General features: G+C 35.1%; 1 protein-coding gene across 3 annotated transcripts in view; it reads left to right on the plus strand.

Moving 5' to 3' along the window:
* Positions 1-13,006: 13,006 nt before the first annotated feature.
* hdac4 (histone deacetylase 4) overlaps positions 13,007-25,884 on the plus strand; it is a 197,188-nt gene continuing 184,310 nt past the window's right edge. Inside the window, exon 1 of one of the 3 annotated variants that reach the window (XM_052606715.1) lies at positions 13,007-13,493. The gene's annotated coding sequence lies outside the window, so the exon portion shown is untranslated. The remainder of the gene's footprint in view (positions 13,494-25,884) is intronic. The other 2 variants (XM_052606716.1, XM_052606719.1) reach the window with 2 other exon arrangements.

Consider the following 25,884-nt stretch of genomic DNA (forward strand, 5'->3'; position numbering starts at 1 on the left):
TAATATTTGATTAAATTTTGATTATTAGTAAATAGCGCCCCCTATTCTGGTCTGCTCATCACAAAGCTATCGCATGACTTCTAGAGACTTTTTTAATGATACTTTTACGATGGATTTGTTTGCTAAATCACAGTAAAGATTCTTTAAAATCCTTTTTTCTGTGTTCCAGGTGAGGTGAGCAAATAATAACAGACTCTTATGGGAGTGCACTTGTCCTTTAATGGAAGAATTGCAGAATTGCAAAGACATGACTTCTTAAACCATGCCCCCCATTGCTCAGTCAAACAAGGAATTTCACCAAGGTTATAATGTCTAATGTCTTGCTGTAATTGCTGTTTTATTTTAAAGTTTTTTATATATATTTTTTTTTTACTCCATTTAGTTCAGGTCACTGTAAGGTCTGTTTTTTTTGTTTGTTTGTTTTTCATTGTTTTCATGTCTTTTATTTTGTAGTTTTTTTTTTCATGCTGTTAGTGTCATGCTTCCCTTCCCTTTTTGTCTTCATGCTAATGGTTCCTCTTGTTTATTGTGTCATGTTCTGATTGGTTGTCTTAGTCATGCGTCTTGTTTCCCATTGGTTTGTTCTTGTCATGTGACCTGTATTGTTTGTTATAAGTAGTCATGTTTTTGCCATTGTGCCTTGTCGTGCATTAACGTATGTACCTGCTGTTGGTGAGTCAAGAGTCATGTCTGTTGTAGTCAAGTCTGTTCATACCTCGTCAAGTCTTTGTTTATTGTCTGGGTAATGTTTGGATTTTTGATTGCACCTTGTAAATAAAAAAACTGCACTTAGGTTGGTCTACGCTCGTCTTCAGTGGACTAATCATTACAGTCACATTGCAAAATTAAGAAACTTATATTTTTCATTAAAAAGCTTTTAATTTTATTAATAGGGATTATGCACATTTTAACCTTAATTCTCATTGAAATTTGCTATTAGTAATTTTATATATATATATATATATATATTGATTGCAATTCACAATTTCTTCCTCCCCACCAATGGTCAATCTTATTATTGTGATTCTAATTTATTTAAATAAGCATTTATTAAAGACCATACAAAAGCTCCTATAACGCATAAAAAAGAATAACTTTTGAAATAATACATTATTTCATAATGTTACAGTAATGATATTTTATTTATTTTTCTCGGTCAAACATACCCAGAAGACACATGTTCGTTATGAAATCAGTGTGGCATGGTTCATCCCGGGGGTTTAAATGCACAGACATGGTTATGTAAGACCTCATAATCCACTGTTACTATGGTTACTGGAGTCCCAACTGACTTTGGTGCTACAAAAAGGTAAGCATTTAAACCGTCACTTGCACAAAAGCCCATCTCTTTGATGCCAGTAGTTGTTGTCAGCGGGTAAACTGATCAATGAATTGTTCACTTGGCATCCCCTTTGTACTGTGGGCGTGTCTTCCTGCACCGTATCTAAGCACCCATCCTTTTCAATCCAACAATCCTGGGTACATATTAAGTCATATTTTAATGTAATATGCATATTACACCTCAGTGGCATAAAGTCTGGTACTCGGGTTATAGTGAGAGGAATCAGACTGTGGGGTTTAACTTCGGTTTACAAAGACAAATGTGAGCTGTGTTATGTCTTCGTATAAGAGATTTTCCTTCTGGGGTTGCTAAGCCAATCTTGAGAAGGAAAACCCCAAAATGCATGGATGCAGTTCTGTTTTGGCAGAAAGTATGGAAGGCACTTTTCCGCCACTGAATAAAATGTAAAAAAAAATAACTAAATAAAAAAAATAAATCGCAACTTTTTCTCAAAATTTTGCATCTCACAATTCTGACTTTTTTCACAGAACTTCAAAATATAAATTTGCAGTTGTGAGTTATAAAAGTCAGAACTATAAGTGAGTTTATATCTAGCAATTCTGACTCTCTTCTCTGAATTCTGACTTTATTCCCCACAATTGAGTTTATATGTCACAATTTTGACTTGCAATTCTTGCTGCTTTTCTCAGAATTTTGAGATATAAACTTACAAATTTAAGTTACAAAGTCCAATTCTGAAAGGGAAAAAGACCGTTTTCATATGATTGCTGGCAAACTTGAAATTGCATGTTATAAAGTTGGAACGGTAATTTTGAGAAAAATACACAATTCTGACTTTATGACATTTATGACATTAATCAGTGGCAGAAACCGACTTCCGTAGGAAAGCGTCTCACCTTGCTGAAACCATTGAGCACACACTTCTCTGAGACACGGCTGCGCCTGAGCAGAATAAATAGTTTGTAGTATGGCTTTGACGTTTCATTACTGTTCCTGTTGACAGAGACAATGAGTTTGGGGCATTTGTTTGCGAGGTCTGAAGGGGCAGGAGACAAACTGTGCCGTGATGAAGGTTTGACAGGTGGAGGTCCTCTTATTTCCCTTCAGAGCGAGAGGCCTGTGTAAGTGTGTATATGTGTGCCTTTGTGTATGAAGGGCACGTCGGGAGAGGCTGAGTGAAGTATAAAAGCGAGATAAAGTGGAAGGTTGTGACTTATTGAACAGCCTGGGTTGAAATAAATGTGGAGGTCATGTGTGGAGAACAACGGCGATGGTGATTTCTGAGTCTTTGAGCATTTGTGTAGTACAGTCAAAGGTCAGCTGCCTGATGTTCATGAGTGAATTTGTTGTTGCTTTACAGTTCACATGGCACATTAATCTATTCTAGACATTGTGACCTGTCGAAAACATGACACGTTATATATCTAATAGAGTGCTGTTTATCCTGGAGATATATTTTTCATGACTATTGGAAAAAGCAATGAAGAAATAAGGAGTAATGAAAATGTCCTAAAGTAATACATTGGAAATACATAGTAATATAATATAATAGTCACAAGTTGGTGTGCAAAATGTTCTTTTAATAAACCACAGGAGAGAATGGGCACAACCAAACACAAATCCAAATGATAGCAGACAAAGGAACACAGACTTAAGTAATAGAAACTTAATTGGGAGAACTGAAACGGTGTGTGGGGAAACAAACAAGGCAGGAGAATGGAAACACAGAAAACTACATCAAAACAGATCATAACCATAACTATAATATAATATAAAGAGGCAGAGCTGGGGGTGTACCTCTTTTGGGAGCTCAGTTTCAATCAATGTTTAACAAAATATTGATTTTATATTATATCATTATAATTATTAGTAATTAACTGAAATAAAATATAAAATGCTTAAAATTTTTATTTCATTATTGTTTCCAAAGCATAATTTCTATTTTTAATTTACTTCTAACTTGATATACTAAAATCATGTAAAACTGAAATAAACATTTTTGATAGATAGATAGATAGATAGATAGATAGATAGATAGATAGATAGATAGATAGATAGATAACATGACAAAAACGCAACAAAGTTGCTAAAACTAATACAATTAAAAAAAAAAATATGAGATTGTTAAACGTGATATTTACATTTGGATTATAATTTGGAGTACATTTGGAGTTTTTATATATATATATATATATATATATATATATATATATTATAAAACAAGGCTTATTTCTGCAAATCTTCATTAGCTGTGACTTGTTTATTCATGAGTTTTTTTTGTCATGATCTTATTTCTTATTTCATGATCTTGTTCCTTATGGTTCCTTATTACTATTCATTATCTCTTTTGTCTGTTTCTTGATTTAAAATCAGACTGATTCGGACTGATACGTCTCAAAGAGCTTGAGATGAAAAACTCAAATTGAATGAGTTTGATTGGAAGAGAGAGAGAGAGAGGAGGGATGAAGAGTTGAGAGGCTGCTGGCAGTGTGTGTGGAGATGGTGCCAGGAGGACGTGTCACTTGTTGGAGATTTGGAGCCGAGAGCTCCTACACTGCGCCGTTCTGTGGCCTGCTGCATTTAACCGGATTGGCTGATGGACTGGGGACTGAGCCATTAATCTCTCCTCCCTCTTATCCAATTACAGCACCTATAGCCGAACAGAGAAAGCTGCCAAATGCCAGAGGCAACTCACAACACACAATCACAGGGACAGAGTTTTAGAATTACAGCCATCTAAAGGGCACGTAAAGGTACAGATCACCCCAAAATCATCATTTTGTCATTATTTACTTAACCTCTAGTGTTTCCAACCCTACATGACTATTTTTTCTGTGGAAAATAAAAGTATAAGTAACAATAAATAAATAACATACTTTACACTTAAATACTTTTCAAAAAAAAAATTATAATAATTGAGAGGCGAAAATAGTCATGAAATAGTCATGTTTTGGTGCAAAAAAAAAAAAAAAAAAAACCTTTACCCCTACTTCACCTAAAGATTATTCATTATTCAGTTTCTAAAGGAATAATTATAATTTTGTGTCCTTTTAATATTTATATTTAATTCTTATTTAGCTTCAGTTACTGAATACTTCATATAGAACAACCACATTTTTAATTGTTTTAATTTTAGGTTTAGTTTTAATTAACAATAATACCATTGGTATGACGCTATCATATGATCAAAATTCACACAGAAATTGCAAGTAAATTTAAGGAAGGAATTGCAGTGAAAACTATTTGAAAAACAAACAAACATGCCATTTAATTCTAAAGGTTATAACGAAGGTGGAATTTAGTCATGATTTAGTTTTATACTGTCACTCACAAAGAAGAGGAGACTCACTGAAATGTTCAACAGCTTTATTACACGGCTCTGTAGAATACTTGATTCTGATTGGTCAGTCACAACATTCCGAGGAACGTTATCCCTCGATAACAACCGGTGAAAGCTGATAACACAGACTCATCCGGGTAACTGCAGTCTGCGCTCTACGCTTTCTACGAGCATTTTCTCTTCACGTAAGCTTTGCATTTGGTTAGCTAATAAAAGATTAAAACTCAGTTCAATATTATGTGTACAATTATTTAAATATGTCATCCTGGTAGTGGACGTCACTTTGGAAAAAACGGTCTATTATAACATCCTTTCAATAGAATTTGATAGAACTAGTGAGCAATGATTGGTTTCAGGTTATTGGATGGTGGGGTGGGAGAATGGGAATAGTGGAGAGCAAAGCAGTGTTTAAATCGGCTAAACACAGTAGACAATTAGACTTAAATGCTGCCATTATCTGTATGGCCCAGCTGTCTTTGCAGAATGATTTCTGGTGGTATCAGATGGTTTTGGATGAGTAAACGGAGATCATGCTGTTTGGTGTCGGCTCAAACACAAGAGAATTACTGAACCGCCTAACACACTACTGGACGATTTCACTGCACCCGGAAACCATAACTCAACAGTTTATTCCCATGAGCATCAGCTTTTAACTGTTTATTGATCATTGATAGTGCTGTCAATGCTTTAGTGCTGTTTTAAGGGTTAAATGATGGCCTCGAGTGGCCTATTGCTTTATTTGAGGACAGATGCTAGTCTGAGCACAATGATAATATCTGCGCAAAAACAAACAAACCTGAAGTATAATAAGGTTAACAGGACGTGCAGGCACTTTGCTTGTTTGTTTGCCTCTTTACTTCATGTATAAAATCTTAATTAGATGATTCAGAAAGGGGGTTATTAGATTATGGGAGCAAAAGCAACATCTTATTTGTGTAGTGCGGATGTGTTATGGTCCTGAGTGTTGCATTTACTTGTTAATAGTGAACACAGCATGCATCCTGACATGCTCATTGCCTGGACGCTATTATTCTTTGTGTACAAATGAGCCAGTTTTGTTATCTCCTGAGAGGTTCAATCTCTTATCTCGAGGGATGTGCTCTTTCTGATTCTGACTGTTATAATGAACAGAATATCGTCAGTGTTTTTTTTTTTTATTGGGGAGGGGGGGGGTCCTCTAGGTGTAGAGGAAATAAATTATTCACTGTTATGAATGTTGTGCATTTGTCAGTCCCATTATTCTTTTTAAATTTTTCCCTTTTACCTCAAAAACCACGTGCCACATCAGCATGAAAGCTTTTTGCTACAGAATTTAACCCATTAAAATGTACAGTCATTCAAATGACACTGCAACATACGAAAGCACAGCATTTTAACTGTGTGCTGGTTCTAGACTCACAAAACTGGTTTATATTTTTATATTTCTTTCTGGCTTTTAGCTTTAGTCAAGCCTCATTTTGGAAATTTTTGCAAGACTTCCCCGTGCAAATTATGTTTAGCTTTGCTAAATGCATTAACAAATCAGTCACTAGTCGCATTAGGCCTTTTAAAACATAATAGCTACTGTATGTACAACAGACAGTAATGCAATTTTATAAAGACAAGTGTTAAATATGAGAGGTTCGATCACAGAATAATTTAATACATTACTGTTATAGTATATGGTACTATCACTTCATTCTTGCAATGGAATTACACTAAGCATTCAGTTTAGTATTGTCAAAGCAATAAATGAAAATTCATTCATTATTTACTCACTCTAATGTTATTTCCCATTTGTTATTTTTTCTCTTACACAGTAGAAATGTTGAAGAACCATGCAGCACTTTTCCATACAATGACCATTTAGTGCATCCAAATCCTATCAAAGAAAACAGGAAATGTGATAAAAATTAATATTTTATTTTATGTTGAGTAATTGTTTTCAGAATGTTGATATAACTAAGGAAAAACATCAACTTTTTTTTTTTTTGAATCGGAATGTTTGGAACTTAGAACAATTAGAAACAACATTTTCATGACTTCATCTCCTTAAACATTATTGTTAACTGGGATGTATCTTGCATCTTCATAAACCGTTGCTATTCAGTGCTTCCTGGCACAAAAAGACTAGAAAAATATTAAATTATGCAATCTAATTATGTAAATGGGCTCTGGCTTTTTTTAATGAGCCCAGTATTAGCTTCTATCCTTTATCAGATGTCTTGCCCACAGCCTAATGTTGGGACAGTCCTGTTCACATCCTGTTAGTGTGTCTGCACTAATTGGCTCCCTTATTTAAGAGAAACCTGTGGGAGACAGGATTTGGTTTGTCAGATGTGTAGAACAAACAAACAGCAGAGCCCTGCATGGCACAGAAATAGCTGGCAACAAGCCGTCCCTGAGGAGCTTTCAGCACTGCAACCAGGAACAGCAGACGAGATGAAAGCTTGAAGAGATCCCTCGTCCAGCACCAGAACGTGTTGACAGAGCACAGTGGTTGAGGATTCAGCCTCTCGTTTATTGCACACTGTTGAGGGTTTAATAGATGTCCGTTTCCAAAAGAGCACCCTTCTTACTGAAGCTCTTTAAAGGTGCAAAACATTCCGAGACGGTGGTCCTGCTCAGGAGTCAGACAGACATGCACACATCCTCACGCTCCATTAGCTTTCTGCTGTTCTCTTATGATGACTTCACAAAATCAACAAACTCTTGTAAAAACGTAAGTTCTATTAGTCTCTGTCGAGCAACCACCTAGCAACGCCTGAAAAACTATAAACTGTCTGTCATTTATCATTCTGTCTATTATATCTCTCTCTGTCTCTGTCTGTCTATCAATCTATCTCTGTATCTGTCATTCTGTCTGTCTGTCTGTCGTTCTGTCTGTTGTTCTGTCTGTCATTCTGTCTGTCTATCTGTAGGTCTGTCTGTCTGTCTATCGTTCTGTCTGTCTGTTTGTCTATCGTTCTGTCTGTCTGTCTATTGTTCTGTCATTCTATCTATCGTTCTGTCTGTCTGTCTGTCTGTCTATCGTTCTGTCTGTCTGTCTATTGTTCTGTCATTCTATCTATCGTTCTGTCTGTCTGTCTGTCTGTCTATCTATCGTTCTGTCTATCATTCTGTCTGTCTGTCTATCGTTCTGTCGTTCTGTCTATCGTTCTGTCGTTCTGTCTATCTATCGTTCTGTCTGTCTATCGCTCTAACATTCTGTCTATCTATCGTTCTGTCTGTCTGTCTATCGTTCTGTCTGTCTGTCTATCGTTCTGTCGTTCTGTCTATCTATCGTTCTGTCATTCTGTCTGTTTGTCTATCGCTCTAACATTCTGTCTGTCTATCGTTCTGTCTGTCTGTCTGTTTTTCTTTCTGTCTGTCTGTCTGTCTATCTATCTATCGTTCTGTCTGTCTGTCTATCGTTCTCTCTATTTATCGTTCTGTCTGTCTGTCTATCATTCTGTCGTTCTTTCTATCTATCGTTCTGTCATTCTGTCTCTCTGTCTATCGCTCTGTCGTTCTGTCTATCGTTCTCTTTATCTATCGTTCTGTCTGTCTGTCTGTCGCTCTCTCTCTCTCTCTCTGTCTCTATATCTGCCTGATATAATATCTATCTATCTATCTGTCTGCCCTTAAATCTGTTTTTTTGTCAAATCTGTCTTGTATTTCTGTCTGCCTGTCTATCGTTCTGTCTGTCTGTCATTCTGTCGTTCTGTCTGTCTGTCTGTCTATAGTTCTGTTGTTCTGCAACATCTGAACAATTACTCAAAGCACTCATCAGCTGCTTAGCAACCACTCAGTTTCATGACAACTGACATGAATTTGTAATAATCTTTATGACTTTATATCATATCAATATTTGACTTTTTTATGTTTTCGCCCCCCCTTCTTCGTTAAGGTTTTGTACTTTCTACTATTTCAGTTTCTTGTAAAAATTCATACGATTTCTCATGTTTGTCTCTGTATCTAGGAACCACCCGGAAATCTTTAATCTTTCAGATGAGATTCTGTCAAGGTTAGTCTGGAAGAACTTTCCCATTCTGTTTACTTCAGTAATACTGGTAGCATTTTATTTTACAGTCCTGTTTCTCATGTACATACTATGTACTTATTATAGTAATTACAATAACTGTGTAATACCTAGGTACTAACCCTGAACCTACCCCATAGTTACCTTGTATTACCAGAACTTTTCTTAGATAAGTATGGACATGTACTGTAAAATAAAGTGCAACCGTAATATTACTGTAAGCTCGTAGGTCATATTGTCTGTCTATTTATGGTGAAATTATATTAAACTGTGCCAGTTAGTTAAACCTTATTTTCAACTGGTGTTTAACCACTTGATCCCTACAACTTACAAACAGACTGTTCAATGAGCAGTTCTCCAGCAACAGCTAAAACTAGATGAATTCTTCCACAATGACCGCAGTATTATGGGGTTTGTATAAGGCCCCTGCAGAGCAGAGATAAATAGTGTGGCACGGACAGCAGTTTATCAGGTTATTCCACACAGTTCATGCGTTTCCCCTGCAACACCCCGCCTGCCATCTCCAGTGACCCATGGGCTCAGACGCTAAAAGCCGTTGTGGTCTGTGATGTGGCTGCTCTACAAACACTGACATTTACTGAGATTCATCAGTCTGAAGCACCCTCATCCGGTCTTATTAATCGAGAGGACATCTGAGTTTCTCCGGCGCGCTCAGGCGCGAGGTACACAACATGCTGTACACGCTCAGAGTTCAGTCTCTTGAGTTAATTACAGTGACACAAGGCAAACAGGCCTCAAAAGTGCAGTGTGTGACCGGCTCATTCTTGAATGTAAACAGTTTCCTGGATTCACTGTAATCTAATTACTACCTGGAACGCTTGGGCACATAGTGCAGAAACACTTTGGGTGAAATCATTTTGTTTTCTGAATGAAATACAGCATTAGGATTAATCAAGTCTTTTGTAGTGTTTGTTGTTTGTAACATTTGTAATGAGCGAGAAAAAAGAATGAATCCACAAAAATATTAAGCAGAATATATATTTTTTTTCTTAAGCATCAAATCAGAATGATTTCTGAAGATCATGTGACACTGAAAACTGGAGTAATGATGCTAAATAAATTCAGCTTTTCCAACACAGGAATAGGTTACACGTTAAAATATATTAAAATCACTTATTTTTAGTATTTCATAATATTAATAATAATTTTATTTATTTATTTAACAGTATTTTTTATCAAATAATTTCAGCACTGATGATAAAAAAAACTGCACTGATCATGAACTTTATAACGTATTATTTTTATTATTGAAGATTGTGCTGTGTTATGTGTATATCTGAGTAATTTTAAACACTTTGGTCAAGTGGTGTTGTTTTAAATGTGCTATAGCATAGAAATAAGTGTTTATTGATTAATTGATTGACTGTTTGGTTAATTGTTGGTTGCAAAAGATCTAGAATATAGTACACAAGTTGTATTGACTATATTTTCAGAGTACTTTGGTGTTGCTTTCTGACAAATTCGAGCATGAAAGTCGTATAATGATTTGTTGTTGTATGGAAAATAACCGTTCGGACATTCTGCTGTGGAAGAAATTATGGGGCCAGAACAACATAGTGAGTAAATGATGACAATGTTCCTTTTTTTTTGGCTCAACTATTCCTTTAAACTGCACAAGAAATGCTTTGTTCTCACAATGGCCTTTGAAATGATTTCTTTTGTATTAATGCCACAGAAATGAAGCTCCATTCCGATGGCACCACTAGACTCTTGAGTGACTGCAAAAAATGTTTCCAAACCTCAGTTATGCTGCTCTTGAACAGTTAAAAGTGCCATTGATGGAGAGACGCAGATCCAGCGGATGACTTTAGTGGATCTAAAACCTCTGGAAGGCTTGGTGTGTGTTTTCCCTCCATCAACAGAAAAGCACACAGCTGATTGTCATCACTGGCTTTATCAGCAGAAGGATTCTGTTTTTATCAGTTTGCTGCAGAATGTTTTCTTCTGTGGCCGAGTGTGATTAAAGTTCTTCTGATGAAGAGCAGAGAACGCTCCAAGATAAAAGATGGAAAGAACAAAGCCATAAAGAAGTGAAAAATAACTCATATCATTACAAAAGCACTGTGCTTTTTCCTCTTGGCATCTAGTTGAGCTAATTTGCCCTCTTGTTTTTGTTTTCATGTTCAGCTTTTGAAGCTTGACAACTCTGTAGACAGTAATTAGGTTAGTTACATTTGCTTGGAAGTGATAATTATTGTCACCAGGCCAGGTGTAATGGCTTGAAATTCTGTTGCTAAACACAGGACACTCGTGTGCAAACTGCAGAAGCTCATTCTGCCAAACAACTCGCTCTGAACACTGGCGTTACAGCCACAGGAATTACACAAACTGCATATTTTATTAAGGCCCATCTCTAGAAATATCTAGTACTGTTTATAGAAGGCATATTACATGCAGTGGGTAAAAAGTACGACCTGAAAATAATAATAAAAACGTGAAACATATATGGTATTAAATAACCAAACATTAAATAAAAACACCTGAATGGGAAACGGATGCAGCAGGGTGCAAAATAGGGCCTAAAAACAGCAATTTAAAAAATGTAACATATATGGTGTTTTTATTAAAAGGTATTAAATAAATATAAACATACAACAACACCAAAAGAGGTCAAGTTTGAAACAGGGTGCCAAATATGGTTGTGTTTGTTTGTGCTTTAGAAGTTAAAGAAAATAAAAATAGGAAGTGGAAACAATAATAAAAATATTTGTAAAGGTATTAAATAATCATAAACATTAAGTTGAGAAAATATCAAAACACAAATAATAATAATAATAAATATTGAATATACACAGCTAAACATTACCCTATTGGTAAGTGAAATTAGTTAAACACTTAAGAAGTTTTTAATATGAAGAATTTAATAGCAGTTCAACAGTTTGTTAAAATTATGAATTTATTTGATGAATACAGTCAAAAAGGTCATTGCCTCACCCTTGGAACGAACCAGGTATCTTTTAAAAGGCAACATTGGACAGTTTCACAAGATTTGGGACACTTTCTTCTGTTACCTCAAAAGTAATTATATTCCTTCATTTAATGTATTGTAACTTAAAAGTTATTTTGAATGTTTTGAAGGGGTGTAAATATTTGTTTGTTTGGTTGTTGTTGTTTTATTCTTTGTATTTCTTTTTCTTTCTTTCTTTTTTGTGCATATAAGAATATTAATCCTTGATCACGTGATTATTGAAAGTTTTTTTGATAAATGAATACAAATGTATTTGACTAAAGAAGGTCAATGCATCTCTGAAGCTGCAACAGGTCAACATCATCAGTTTAAGAGGAATATATATTATGTTTTTTTTCAACTGGTTTAAATTTATCTTAAGACATTAAAGATGGGATTTGTGGCTCTATTTAAAAAAAAAAGTAATTAAAGATTGCACTGTATTTGTAAATCGTGCCGATACAATTGTATGCAAACATGAGAATTCTGTGATTTAAATACTACTGTAAATGTCTTCAGGTGCGTGTGTCTGTTTGGAACTTTGCAGATGTGGACACTATAATCTGTCATTGCATATAAAAGAGCTGTGTAAAAATGTGTAAGATTGTCTTCCATGGGTGAAAAAAGCATGCAAATGTGAGGATTAGGACACAAAAAGGCCCATTTCCTTGGCATTGTGTACAATACTGTACATGACAATCTAAATGATCAGTGGATCTCTGTACTGAACGAAACTCTATAGTCCTCTGAGTATTAGACTGGGCAACCTGAGAAACAGTGGCCACCGCAACAATGCTTTACATTCACATGACGTTCAAAAACTGTCAGGCACAGTCAGCTGAGAACAGATGTGTGTGTGTGTGTGTGTGTAAGAGAGAAAGAAAGAAAGAAAGAGAGATTTCCCCTATATAATGCATGTTTTAGTGTACAGCATGTATCAAATATTTGGAGCATAGATCTATTATTGTCTTATCTGAAGATCTTTATACTTAGCCAAAAATAATACAATTAATAGTACAACAAGTAGTATTTATGCAACATAAAAATGTGAAAACCATGCAAACCACTAACAGGGAATTATAAGATGCATTTGTAGCCTATATAAGTGTTTTTTGTGTTTTTTTTCTAGGAAATTATTAGTTTTCATGACTTTTACAGTGCCCAATTGCAAAAAAACCATTTAAGAAGTCTGTCAGGTGGATTTCCCGAACCAATGACTCTTAAGAATCGGTTATTTTTAGTGATTCAAAAACATATGGCATAACTGTACAGTATGGTTTGATTCTTAAATAAATGGCTCGTATGAGTCGAGTCAGTTTAGTGAATCAAAAACATGCAGCATTAAAAGCATGGTTCGATTCTTGAATAAATGGCTCTTATGAGTCGATTCTTTTTAATGAACCAAAAAGCTAACGACGCCACATATTGTCCTTTTCTACAGTGAATCCAAAAACCTGAACACTCAAATCACCTTGTAACCAAATTAATTTAAATCATGTAATTATTGAGTAATTATTGTCGTCATGTCCGATGCAAAATAGCATGTGTTATAACAAAACTAATACTAATTTAAAGGGCTGTGTTATACAATAATTCCATTTCAAATATTTGCTGCTCAAAAGAATCGTAGTGGCACTGTCCTGTCAAAGAATCGGAATCGTTCGGTTCTTTTCATCCCGTGTGAGAACGTAGACGCCGGGCTCGAGTCGACTGACTGTGAGCGCCCGCCTCTGGAGGACATGCGCCGGGGACTCGACACGTGATCCGCTCGCCACAATCCAGTATGGCGGAACTGGTCGGTGAGTGGATCCGTCGTTGGCGCGCTCTCCAACGGGAATAAAGTCCGGAGTGTTGCGTCCGATCACGGCGGAGCTGCGAAGAGGTGAGCGACGACTCGAACGCGTTCTCCAGTGATTTAATTCCGAGATGCATTGATCACTTTAGTAAGAGAAAGAAACTTGTGGGCGATCAAGATGAAACAATCAAAACAGTGTGTGTTTGTGTGTCTGTGTTTCTGTGTGTGAATCGTAACTCTCGGAGTAGTTGTGTCACGTTCATTTTCAGAGTTATGGAGAATCATAAAGATAGATTTTTTTTAACAAGATATTTTATTTTAGCTTATAATTAAGGCGTTTTGGGATGGACTATGTAATGGTAATTCCAAAAAAATGCGTTTTTATCATTTTAAAAACTTGATGTTTAAAGTGATATTTAAAACGATTTGAACATTTTGTCTATATAAGTGTTAAACTACAGCGTGCCATTATATATACACGTTTGTATATGAATCTGATTGAGCGTGTGTGTGTGTGTGTTGAGAGTGTAGCAGCTCTTTGTAGCGGATTTGTTACAGTTTGACATGTTGACAGGGTCAGCTATGATCAGTATGGCAGTTTTCATTATCAGTGTCATTTTGTACTCATTTTCATGAGACATTTTATGACTTGTTAGTTTTGTGCACCTTCAATGATTCAAATCAGTTTCATTTTTGCAGTATTTGATATGAAAAGTTGTTACATTGTTGCAACTCTTGGTTGAACATTAGCTATCCCAGATGTAGATACGTTTGCTTTTTCATGTTAACAAATTTAGAGGAATTATGGATCACTTGCTCACCAATGGATCCTCTGCAGTGAATGGGTGCCGTCAGAATGAGAATCCAAACAGCTGTTAAAGACCACACAATAATCCACAAATAATCCACACCACTCCAGTCCGTCAGTTAACATCTTGTGAAGTGAGAAGCTGCATGCTTGTAATAAATTAATCATTAAAGGGGTCCTATTATGCTCTTTTACATAGTCTTGATTTTGTCTTGGGGGTACTAGGTTGTTCGAAAAACACATTATTTTTCACATATTTTACAGTATTACAACACCTCTCTCCCCAGTCTGACATTAACGGCTCAGATAGTTCCTGTATCAGATGAAGGCCCGCCTTCTGAAATATGAATGTGCTGTGATTGGTCAGCTGGGCCAGTGTGTTGTGATTGGAAGCTGCGAGTTTCAGTGTAAATATTGCTTCAAAATCAAATCAATTTGAGTGCGATTTTAACTCGGATGATTGTAACCACTCTAAATTCGTCTGCCTTGGGAAAGCTAGCATGTCTCCGACATAGTAATAACATTTGTTGTCTTCTCTAGTGCATCTCAACTTAGTCTCGTCCCATTCGTCAATATTTGTGATATCACAAATCCCGGAAAATATGTGCTGTAGTCCAAATTAGTCATTTGTTGTAGTTTTTAAAAAGTGATATCTGTTAAATAAAATATCTACTTTTGAAGTGGACTTTGATTTTTGTAAATTAGATTTTTTTTTTATGCTCAAACAACAACATTACAGACTAACTAAAGCTGAAAAAGTGAAAAAGCATAATAGGAACCCTTCAAGGTAGTTTTAGCTTTAAACTGTTTCTTCTGACTAAAATATTGGTCCATAATACTGCTTCTCCAGTGAAAAAAAAACACATCTTGCCTGAATCAGGAGAGATATCTGCACACAGCATCGTTTACAAGTAAAAAAGCATCCAAAACAGTTCTAAACGAATATGATTTTGATGTGAGATGACAACAGTGATGGACTTTTCCTTTTTTATTGTGGATTATGAACTTGTATTTTGTCCAGGAGTGATGGTTTAAAATGCCTTAATGATGGATTTTTTTCTTACAAACATGCAGCTTTTTACTTGACAATTTGTTTTTTGATCTTGTGGATTACTGTGATGTTTTTAACAGCTGTTTGGACTCTCATTCTGACGCCACCCATTTACTGCAGTGGATCCTTTGGTTAGCAAGTGATGCAATGCTACATTTATTAAAATCTGCAGTTTTGAGTTAAAATTGCTTTATGGTGCACAAATAATGGCTGAAATTGTTTTGAAAGAGAATTTAGATAAAATTCACTAATCATAGATTTTCTTTTGTGGGATATTGTTGCTTTTCTAAGCAGCGTTTCTTCTTTAGTACATTTAGACCTTATTTTTTTTTAGATAGACTCTAGTTTCTTTAAGTTTGGGGTACCAGCATCCACAATGCTAAATATGTTAAAATAAAAATATACATTTTGAAATTAAACTTTACTTTCACGTAATCCTTTAAAATGGTCAACTGGCTTAAAACCAATCAAAGATATTATTGATTTGATGCTTTATTTGGTCACAGAGTAGGTGTTCTCTTTTCAGAAATGACAACAGACAGTTTTTCAGTTTGTAGTCAATAAACAAAGGGCAGGAATGTGCTTTTTCCTCGTGTACACTATTTAGAGAATACAAAATATTAGAAAACAGAAAATGACATTTTCATGAGAATAAAAGATGTTATGGTGTTTTACGTTAAGGTTGAATGTAGTTTTTGTGCTTGTCTTAAAGTAAGCGACCAAACCGAACATGAGTGTTGAGAAGATTCCTCGGCTGTTTTCATGTTCTGAGCCGAGTCATGACGTCTGTGTTGTCCGCTGGTGCTTATATCATGCTGTCAGTCTAGGCAGCTGTCACACATAGCTGGTGGTTGAAGCTTCAACATGTGGCATCATGCACAGGCGTATAAATCCAGGCTTTAATCACAGTCTGTAGGAAGCTCGCTCGTCTTTCCACATTCCGACTCTCAAGGACCGGCGCTCAGACCTTGTAAATTTCAGGCCTCACAGGAAGAAGGTCAAAGCAGCTTTCTGAGAACTTGGCAGCAGAGAGTTAATAAAGTCTGGCACGACCAAACAGAAAAATTATGTGCACACCATGTTTAGGGTTTTGTTTTGTTTTATATTGCAAGTTTTTTTTAAAACGTTTGCTAATTGTTTGCTATTTTTTATTTAATATATTTTTTTCATTCACTTATTTCATCCCCAGCAAATAAACAAAAGAAATGATAACTATCATGATGTTTAAAGAAAATGAAACTTTTCTTTTTTAACCACTAAGATTCTCTGCTTTGTGACATAAATTTAATGAAAATTGAATCCCATTTCCCCTTCAAATCTCATGGTAAAGAAATATTTCAGACATTCTCATTACTGGAAAAACAAAGTTAAATTGTGCTTGCTTTAATCAAATCTTTCTATTATACTGATGATAATCTGATGAAAATCACCATTGAGGATAATGAGAATTAGGCCTAGGCCTACACATTTTTTTTCCAAATGCTTGATGATAAAAACAGAGAAAAGCAGAAGCATATAGAAATGCAAAAATAAATAAAGAATATTTTGTTTGTATTGCAAAATCTAAGAATTCTGTATCATGGTTTCCACAAACATATTAAGCAGCACAACTGTTTTCAACATTGATAATAAAAATAAGTGTACTGTATGTCAGTCCCTCGAGAAAAACGTGATTATGCGATCGACTGATTTAATGCGTAATCAACCAAAAGCTGCATATTTATGTGGGGGGGGTCGCATTTTTTCAAATACGCCGCTCTTTTGCCGCATAAATTGCCGATTTCAGAAAGAAAAATATTATTAAAATATTTTATCAGAAAGCAAAAAATTATAGCATGATTTCATTCTTCATGTATTTTCGTTGCAAAAAAAATCACACCCGCAACACCCCCTTCTCACTAGGCTACTAACACTGTTGTAGTTTCATTCAGAAGTTGATGCAACTTTACAGTTGTAAGATTGCACTTTTTTGTTACAGAACTGTACTAAAAACTTACAGTTGTAATTATATTAGTAGTATGTAAACTAATTTATGTTGCAGTAAGAGATTGCAACTTAAATATTCTGTGATTTAGGACCCGTCCACACGGAGACGCGTTTCTGTGAATACGCATCGTAAGGTGAAACCGCTATTTTTTGAAACCGGGTCCCAAAGTGGATAAATTTGAAAATGCCATCTTTGCGTTTTCGTCTGGACAGCTAATCTGTATATTTTCAGAAACGATGACGTCACCAGCCCACGTCTCCCCCCTAGTCAGACACCTCTACGTCACGTAACAGCAACAAAAACATGAACAAACACTGAACGATTGTCTTTTTATTAAATAACATTAATACAGATTAATAAATGTATTATTCCATGTTCGATTGTGTGTAAGCTCCTTCTCCGTGCGGACGGGGCCTTAGTATGCTCGCTTATCATAGGAAGTAATAATAAATTACTCTTTACATTAAGGTAGTAGCCTAGTGAGAAAAAGGTGTTGGGGGAATCACCTTTTTTTTTCTCTTTTTCATCAAACCGCAGTTTTTGCAAGTTCACGCAATTTCATCGCATAAAATTGCAAAAATATCCCGCATATTCCATCGCATTTTTTAAGAAAACGTGCCGCAAAATCAAGGATTTTTGCCCGCAACACTCACAAAAAAAATCTGAGTTTTTCTGGAAGGACTGGTATGTGTGTGCACTATGTTTTATCAATGCTTCCATTAATGGCATGGCGTTAAGTTCGCATCTCTACTCATTCTACATTCTACTCAACCCATGGTGACTCGTCTATGATTGAATGATTACGCGACACCTTTTCCTGTTGAAATGCATAAAGCATCAGTTATCCTATCTGTGTTTCTCTGTCCAATCCAGTCTGTATGACTTGGCAAAGTAATATTCTGATTAACGAATGTGACTAAATGCCAATGTTAGGCCCGCGCTTTATATAGTCTCAAATAACAATTTAAATCAGTTTGAGACCCTCGCTAATCAGTTTTGCTCCTTAGGGTACATAATTAACAGTGCTGGATGACTCATGGAGATTGGCAGATTGCATCGTTTGCCGCATCTGTGGCTGAAGAGGAAAGAGAGGGAGAATTTGGCTCCAGCCGCTCTTACATGATGCTTAGCGAGGAAAAGCGCTAACAGGAGACGGGGCGTAACTGTAGGAGGTAAATGCGGCTGGACAGATGACAAGGATGACTGGCGATCTGTAGAAAGGTTGTCCCCTAACTGGAAAATTGGATGTTTGTAACAAGCAGTGTTATTTAGAGGATTGTCTTAATGTCCCCGAGGCCTTGTGTTGTCTGCTGTGTCTCTGGATACTGGTAGGACGGTGGTAAATTAACTCCCTAAAGGATTAATTCACTCAAAAATGAATATTTTGTCATTGTATTCACCCTTGTGTTTTTCCAAACCTCCTTGACTTTGTTTTGTAAAAGGAGATATTTATAACCCTGTGCAAGCTGCTTTTTTTCCCTCATACACTGAAAGTGAATGGAGACCATGACTTAAATTCTGTCCTTTCCTCACACAATGCATTCATGTGACTTCAGAAGACTGGAATATACTGTAAGATTCATTTGGACTGCTATTATACTTCTTTTGTTGAGGCTTTTTGTCCCGCATTTGGTGCTTGACAGCCCATTGTCCCCATTCACTTTTATTAAATGGAAGAAATGTTCTACTTAAATTTCTCATTTATGTTCAAAGAAAGCAAGTCAGTCATATATTAGGGCTACACGATTAATCAAAATGATCAAATGGTTTCATTAAATATATGCACTATACACTGCTTTTTTTCAAATGTGAGCAACTTATGAGCTGTGTTTTCATGAGTAAATGCTTCTCTGCATGTGCACAGAGTTTGGGTCGCTTATAACATCTAGCATTTTTGAACGTGGGTCATGTGCCAACCATTTTTCCAAACTTGTGATGAGAAGCACTTTTAAATCTGTTTCCAACAAAGAGAAGCTTTAAGGTCTTGCTGGGGTTTTCCTCCAAAATGCTTGATAACTTAACATTTGAAAATGCAGAAATTATGAATTTAATATATTGTAATTTTTAGGGATGCACTGAAATGAAAGTTCTGGGGCCAAAACCGAAAATACATTGAAATGATTATTTATTATTTTATTAAATAATATAAAGTGATTTTGTATGACTTTTTAAATTTAATCCAATATTAATGATACTGAATTTGGTGCATCCCTTGATTTTTTTAGAGATTTACTTTACAATTATTATTTTTCTTAAATACTTTTTTTTAACATCACAATTTTTACAGTGAAATTTTACAGTTTTTTTTAATTTATTTAATAACAACAACAACATAAATAATAAGTTATTATTATTACACTAATATTGACCCAGATCTTTTTTTTTCCACGTTTAAACATATTTTAAATCACAATTAGTGATACATTTTTTATCATTATGGTGTTTTTTCATTTTGGAGCATTATAGCAACCATCACCATTTATTTTTATTATATGGAAAAGAGCAGAGTAATACGGATATTCTTTAGATGTATATTATATTTGTGCTCCACTGATGAAAGAAATTCATATGGGCTTGGAATGACATGAGGATGGGTAAACAATGACAGACTTCATTTTTGGGTATTAGAATCAGTGGTTTGAATGCTGTCGCCTCAGTGTGGAATCCTTTAGTGTTGTCTGTGTCACTTTTGGTTTGCTGAAGTGCCTGTTTGGTTTTCCACTGTGCGCTGGCTGATCTCGGCGAGGCTTGGGTTCATTTGGCAATCCGTGTTTGAACCGAAACCCAAGACTGTAATAATGAAAAGCTGATGAGTTTAATGAAAACTCTGTGTTTGTGGGCAGTGCATCAGTCAAAGTGATGTGAACCTCATTGTCACCTAACTGTGACCCTTCTGGCTTTTGTCAGCTGATGAAACTGTTATAACGCTCCGCTGGGCTGGCAGACCGAGTGGAGGACGCAAAAGGCAGACATGAGCCGAGGGAAAGCGACTGAGTGCAGTGAGAGAGTGAGTGATGATTGTTTTGCCCCTCATAAAGTCCAGGCACACACACACACACACACACACACACACACAGTCACACACACACACAGTCACAAGGCTCATTTCCTGCTCTCTGTTTATCTGAAAACACACAGGCCTGTATGGAAAAGGAGATGTTGAAGTCCTGCTTTCTTAACTGATGCTCATCAGATTGTTTAAAGGGATAGTTCACCTTCAATTGAAAACTCTGACATCATTTACTCACACTCAGGTTGTTCCAAATCTGTAAGAGTTAATTTATTCTGTTGAACACATGAGAGGATTTTGTGAAAATTGTTGGTAACCAGCTAGGGGTCAACTATACCTTAAAGTTCATCTTAAAATCAAAAGTCTGTCAGTATTTCCTCACCCTCATGTTTTTCATATATATATATATATATATATATATATATATATATATATATATATATATGACTGCCATAGTGTCTATGTCAAGTTCCAAAATAGAATAATTAAAGACTGTTAAAGGGGTTGCTCTCTCAAGAAAATTACAAATTATGTCCGCATTTACTCAGTCACTTCAAATCTAAACCTGTATACTTTTATTTCTTCTGTGGAACATAATAAAATATCATATTTTTTGTTTCGCAGAAGAAAGAAATGCATATAGATTTGGAATGATGAGTAAACGATGAACAAATTTTAAAGCAGCACAAAGAAGTGCATAAAATTAATAGACCGAATCTATATCTATTTTTTCCAAAAATCTCATTCATAGTTGCATTTCAATTTAAAAAATTGCCTCTATTTTGATGAATTCCTACACAGTCTTTTGAACTACTCGCATGGTGCTTTTATTATTTTTTATTGTCAATTTTTCAATTTGATGACATCCAGTTATTTTAGTATAATTTGCTTGATTTTATTAATATTTTGAATTAGCATTTCTTTTTACATTTTTATTTTATTTTATTTTTAGAAATTGTATGTGCTTTTGTTTTTTTTTATTTTTGTAATTTATTTATTTATATTACCATTTAGACATATTTATTTTATTTCAGTTATAGTTTTATTTTAGTATTTTTTTTTCTTTATTTCCAATTATTGATTTTAGTGCTTTAAGTTAAACTTACTTCAGTTAATTTTCCAGTTTTCATTTAGTTTAGGATTTTGCATCTAATATTTATATCTTATTTTATTTCAGCTAATTTCATTTAACAAAAAATAATGATAAAATTATTACAATTTTATTTCATGATAATGACCCAGATGACTGTTGTAGTTACTGGAAAAGCTGTGTGAAGACTTTGTTTTGTGCTCCACAAAAAATAAAATAAAAAATAGCTTACGAATTTGGAAGGACACGGGTGAGTAAATCATGACAGAATTTTCATTTTTGGCTGATCTAATTCCTTTAATGAACACCTAGTGCACCAAATCACTGGTTTAAACATGCAATCTGTTGCTCACCATCCCATTTTTTTTACACGACTTGCATTAGTTTACATTGCCAAACCAAGACATCAGCAACTGAGCAAATTCCTTAATTAAACATTCAGGCATAGTTGCATAAGAGTGAATTTAACAGTTTATCATGTCATCCCTAGCGAGAAATGCTGAGAATCACTGCCTCTCCTCGAGTAGACGTGGAGTTCCTTTCTAACACAGTTTCCTCAAAAGTTACTGGAATGTGACACGAAGAGCTTTAGCTGGGGTTCAGCCCAGGCGAAGACATTGGGAAAAATAGATTTTTATGGTCAGGCATGGAACCACCTTCTCAAAGGCTTTGCTTTCTGTGTTGATTCTCAGCTCAGACTCATTCAGACCTGACAAAGAGTAAATGGTCACTCTGATCAGAAGCACAACCTTCAGCTCCTTCAGTGCTTTGTAAATAATGGTGGCTAACTTATGTTGTATTGTACTTGCGTAGTGTACATGAGTGAGCAGCGGCAACTATTGTACAAACACTGGCTGTCATATTGAATTGGGTGTCATTTTCCTGCTGATCACTGCAGCGCTGTCAGCCTGTATCAGACCTGCTCCTCCATGATGGTCACCTTAGACGGCTGGCTGGCCATGTCTCACTTTTTTTGAGCCAGACGGGGTGATGTAAGACCGAAATGTCTTTCCTTAAACCTGCACCTCCAGACATGAGCAGTAAGGGTTGGTGGACTCTTGACCAACTTTGACTGAATTTTGCACTGAGGATATCCATTAACATCGCTTTCTTGACACAGTTTTATGTAAAACTAGACCAGCATTCCTATTCAGATTTTTACAAATATCTTTATCTTGTTACAGTTGTTACATATTGCAGGGATCCCATGATCTTGGAAAACCTGGAAAAGGGTTTTTAAGTATGGCCATCTCTGATTTCTAGAGAGCTGGAGCACCTTAATGGTGATATATCAGTTTATTATTAGCAGATATGAAGTTCATATAATTACTGAATTTAACCCTTTACCTGTCACCCTGTCCCGTATATTGCACGCCTACATTTACTTCTCTATATTACAATTAAATCGAATCTAATCTTGAAAAACTATATATCGTTGGAAAGGTCTAAGACTTTGTAGGAAATTATGTAGGAAAAGTAATAGATTAATTTATGATAAGAGTGCACCTTCAAAAATCTACATTATAACAGGAGTTTTGACCTTTGTTTAAAAAAAAAAACATCACATTTTAGAAATCATCAGAAATTATATATCGACTGAAAACTTAAAATCTCAAAATTCATCATTTAAAACCCATTTTAAAACCAGACATTGCATTACCATGTTAATGTTTTCATTCATGAATTATAAAAATTTTTGTTTGAATCGTGCACTATAAATGTGAACTTTTTCTTTTCCTGGCTACTTTTTATTTTATTTTATTTTATTTAGCTGTCTTCATCATGTATCTTCAGACTGTGGTGATAAGTATTAACAATGTTGTATGAGGAATGCTTTTGTAATTTATCCATTATATTGTTTTATTATATTTTTTTGACCGGAATTTGCACTCTTTCTTATCGTGACTACCATGATTTTCATATGCATCCATATTCAACCATGCATCCTTAGACTAAGGATTGTGTGAATTAATTATTTGTATTTATTATATTTATAATTATATATAAAAAGGGTAAAATTTTTCTTTTTTCTTTTTTTTATATTTTAGTATCAAGCCAGCCTATATTTAGGCTGGCTTGTAAATGACAAATATTAATGAAACTGTAGAAAGAATGATACTGTAATATTATTATTATTATTATTATTATTATTATTATTATTTTTTTTTTTACTTCAGACTTGATCTGAAGTTTTCGAATCATAATCGACGTCATCATTTTGGTGTCGACCCAACCAAACTGCACTTTCAGCCTACGTCAGAAACCCTTTTAGATAGTCATGTTTCATTTGAATCAGTTGTGCTATCTTGTCATTTATCAGATGTTACGCCTATTTCTTCCATGTATGTCTTCTGACACTTGAAGTAGGAATGAAATAGTTTTGGTACCCGAGCAACATGACTGAAATAACAAAAAAGGTCTGATGGCCACAGAGCGTAGAAACCAGCCACTTGGAAAGATGAAAGATGCAAAAATCATCTTCAGATCAGCCTACGTGGTACATCGTGGATGGCAGTGCTTAAATTTAACGCACAAGTTAATATAGCTCAGCCTTGACATAGACGATGTTTGACCTCTCGCGATGCAGTGCAGTTAACATGTTTTGACACGCTCATACGTGGTGATCTAAATTCAAGAGAAGCCCCTTTACAAAAATAGGTCTTAGCTGAGAATAGCTGCGGTGCTTGGGGTGGAAAACCTCTCTTTCCTTGTGGCTCTTCAAATGCCACTTTGACTTTTATATCAGGGGTTTCCCTCAAGTCAACCCTGCGTCACTGCGGTTCACACGGTCACGCTGGTCTTGCTCCTGAGGCCATTTGTGGTTTGGGACGAATGTGGTCGGTCAGCGATCTCTGAGCCTCCAGGGAGTAAGTGACTAGGTTCGGGTCAGGGAGGAAGCTCACTCCATTAAACACTGTCAGGAAAACTTTACGCCTCATGTAGCCGAACACCACAGCAAATTAAGTTGGAGAAGTGGGTTTCTTTGGCAGCTTTTAAAGGTGAAGTGTGTAATTTCTGTTTTGCAGAGTTAAAACCAATAAAATGGTTCTATTTATTGAATCATTCATTGAATTATGACAACGTTTGTCTTGACTTGAAGTCAAATAAAGTAGCTCAAATTGATACTTAAGTGCAAAGTTTAAAAATAAAATGTTTTCAGTTTTTACGGGAAAAAAATGTCTGATTTGTAAACAAATGATTCTAAAAGAATGTATGAATAACAATGCATTTTGAATCAGTAACTCACTGATTTAGTCAAGTGGTTTTTGATTTATTCCTTCATATTCATATTTATTTAATGAATTGTGGTCTGATGAATAAGTCAAGAACTTCTTTGAACAAATCACAGAGTTCTTTTTTTTGTTTCAGTGAAATGTAGTTCTTTTTAACTAATGAAGTAGTTCTTTTTCTCTAAATCGAACTAGTTCAGAAGAGTCCGCGTGTTTACAAATAGGAGCAGAATTGTTTTCTTTCAAAATATTGTAAGCTGAAAATTTACATTAAACTTTTTTTATATATATTCAATATCAATAGTTATTCTCAATACATTTTGCCATTACTGTTATGAATGATACTTTAATAATAAAAGTTTATGTGAGTATTTATGAAGAAAATTATATTTTTTTTTTTAAACAAATCATTCTTTTGAACTTTTTTTATTTATTTTTTTAAACAAATGAGTCAATTTCTTAAATTTAGTTAAATTAAGTTACTGATCTGAATCATGAAATTGAATTGGTTAAAGCGATTCATCGTAGTCTTAGTAACTTTTAAAAATGATACTTCAATTCAGTAACTTACACAGTAACTTATCAGTGGTGACTGTCAGTTAACGTACATATGGCAGAAATGTACAGAAAAATCAATTAAAGACATAATCAAACAGACACTGAACACTGTTAACAGCAATTATTATCTGTTGCAATAAAACTTATAGCAAAATTTGTTAGTTCTGTATGTTGCTTCAGGGTTTAAAAAAAATAGTTTTTATCTCCTCTGAGAACTAATAAACTAAAAAAACGTTAAGGAACCTGAATCGAATCTGAATCAGAACCAGAATCATTAAGTTGTCAAACCTCGTTCGAACACACATTGATAAAATATATTAAAAATAGTTTTTTCTTAAGTTTAGTTGGGTCTTTATCTCCTCTGAGAACTGAAAAAAACGTAAAAAAAAAAAAAAAATTAAGAAACCTGAATCTGAATCAGATCCAGAATCATTAAATTCTCATTCCTTCTTCAAATATGCATTTATAAAACTATTATTACAAATAGTCATTTCTTCAGTTTTACACTTTACCTACAACCCGTTGCACAAATATGTAATTGTGGCCCAAGTCTCCGCCCATGGTTTCTCACATTTATCATTTGCTCGAGATCTTTATCCTGTGTGTCCGTGCACGTCCACTTTCGCTCTATGTTTGTTACGCTCATGGGGCGGGAATGCCGCCATGTGAGACATGTGATGACAGCAAGTGCAAAAGACTGCCGGAGGAGCTGGAACTAAACTCCCTCCAGAACATGTAATCCAC

The sequence above is a fragment of the Carassius gibelio genome, chromosome A9, assembly GCF_023724105.1.
Source record: "Carassius gibelio isolate Cgi1373 ecotype wild population from Czech Republic chromosome A9, carGib1.2-hapl.c, whole genome shotgun sequence".
Taxonomy (NCBI): domain Eukaryota; kingdom Metazoa; phylum Chordata; class Actinopteri; order Cypriniformes; family Cyprinidae; genus Carassius; species Carassius gibelio.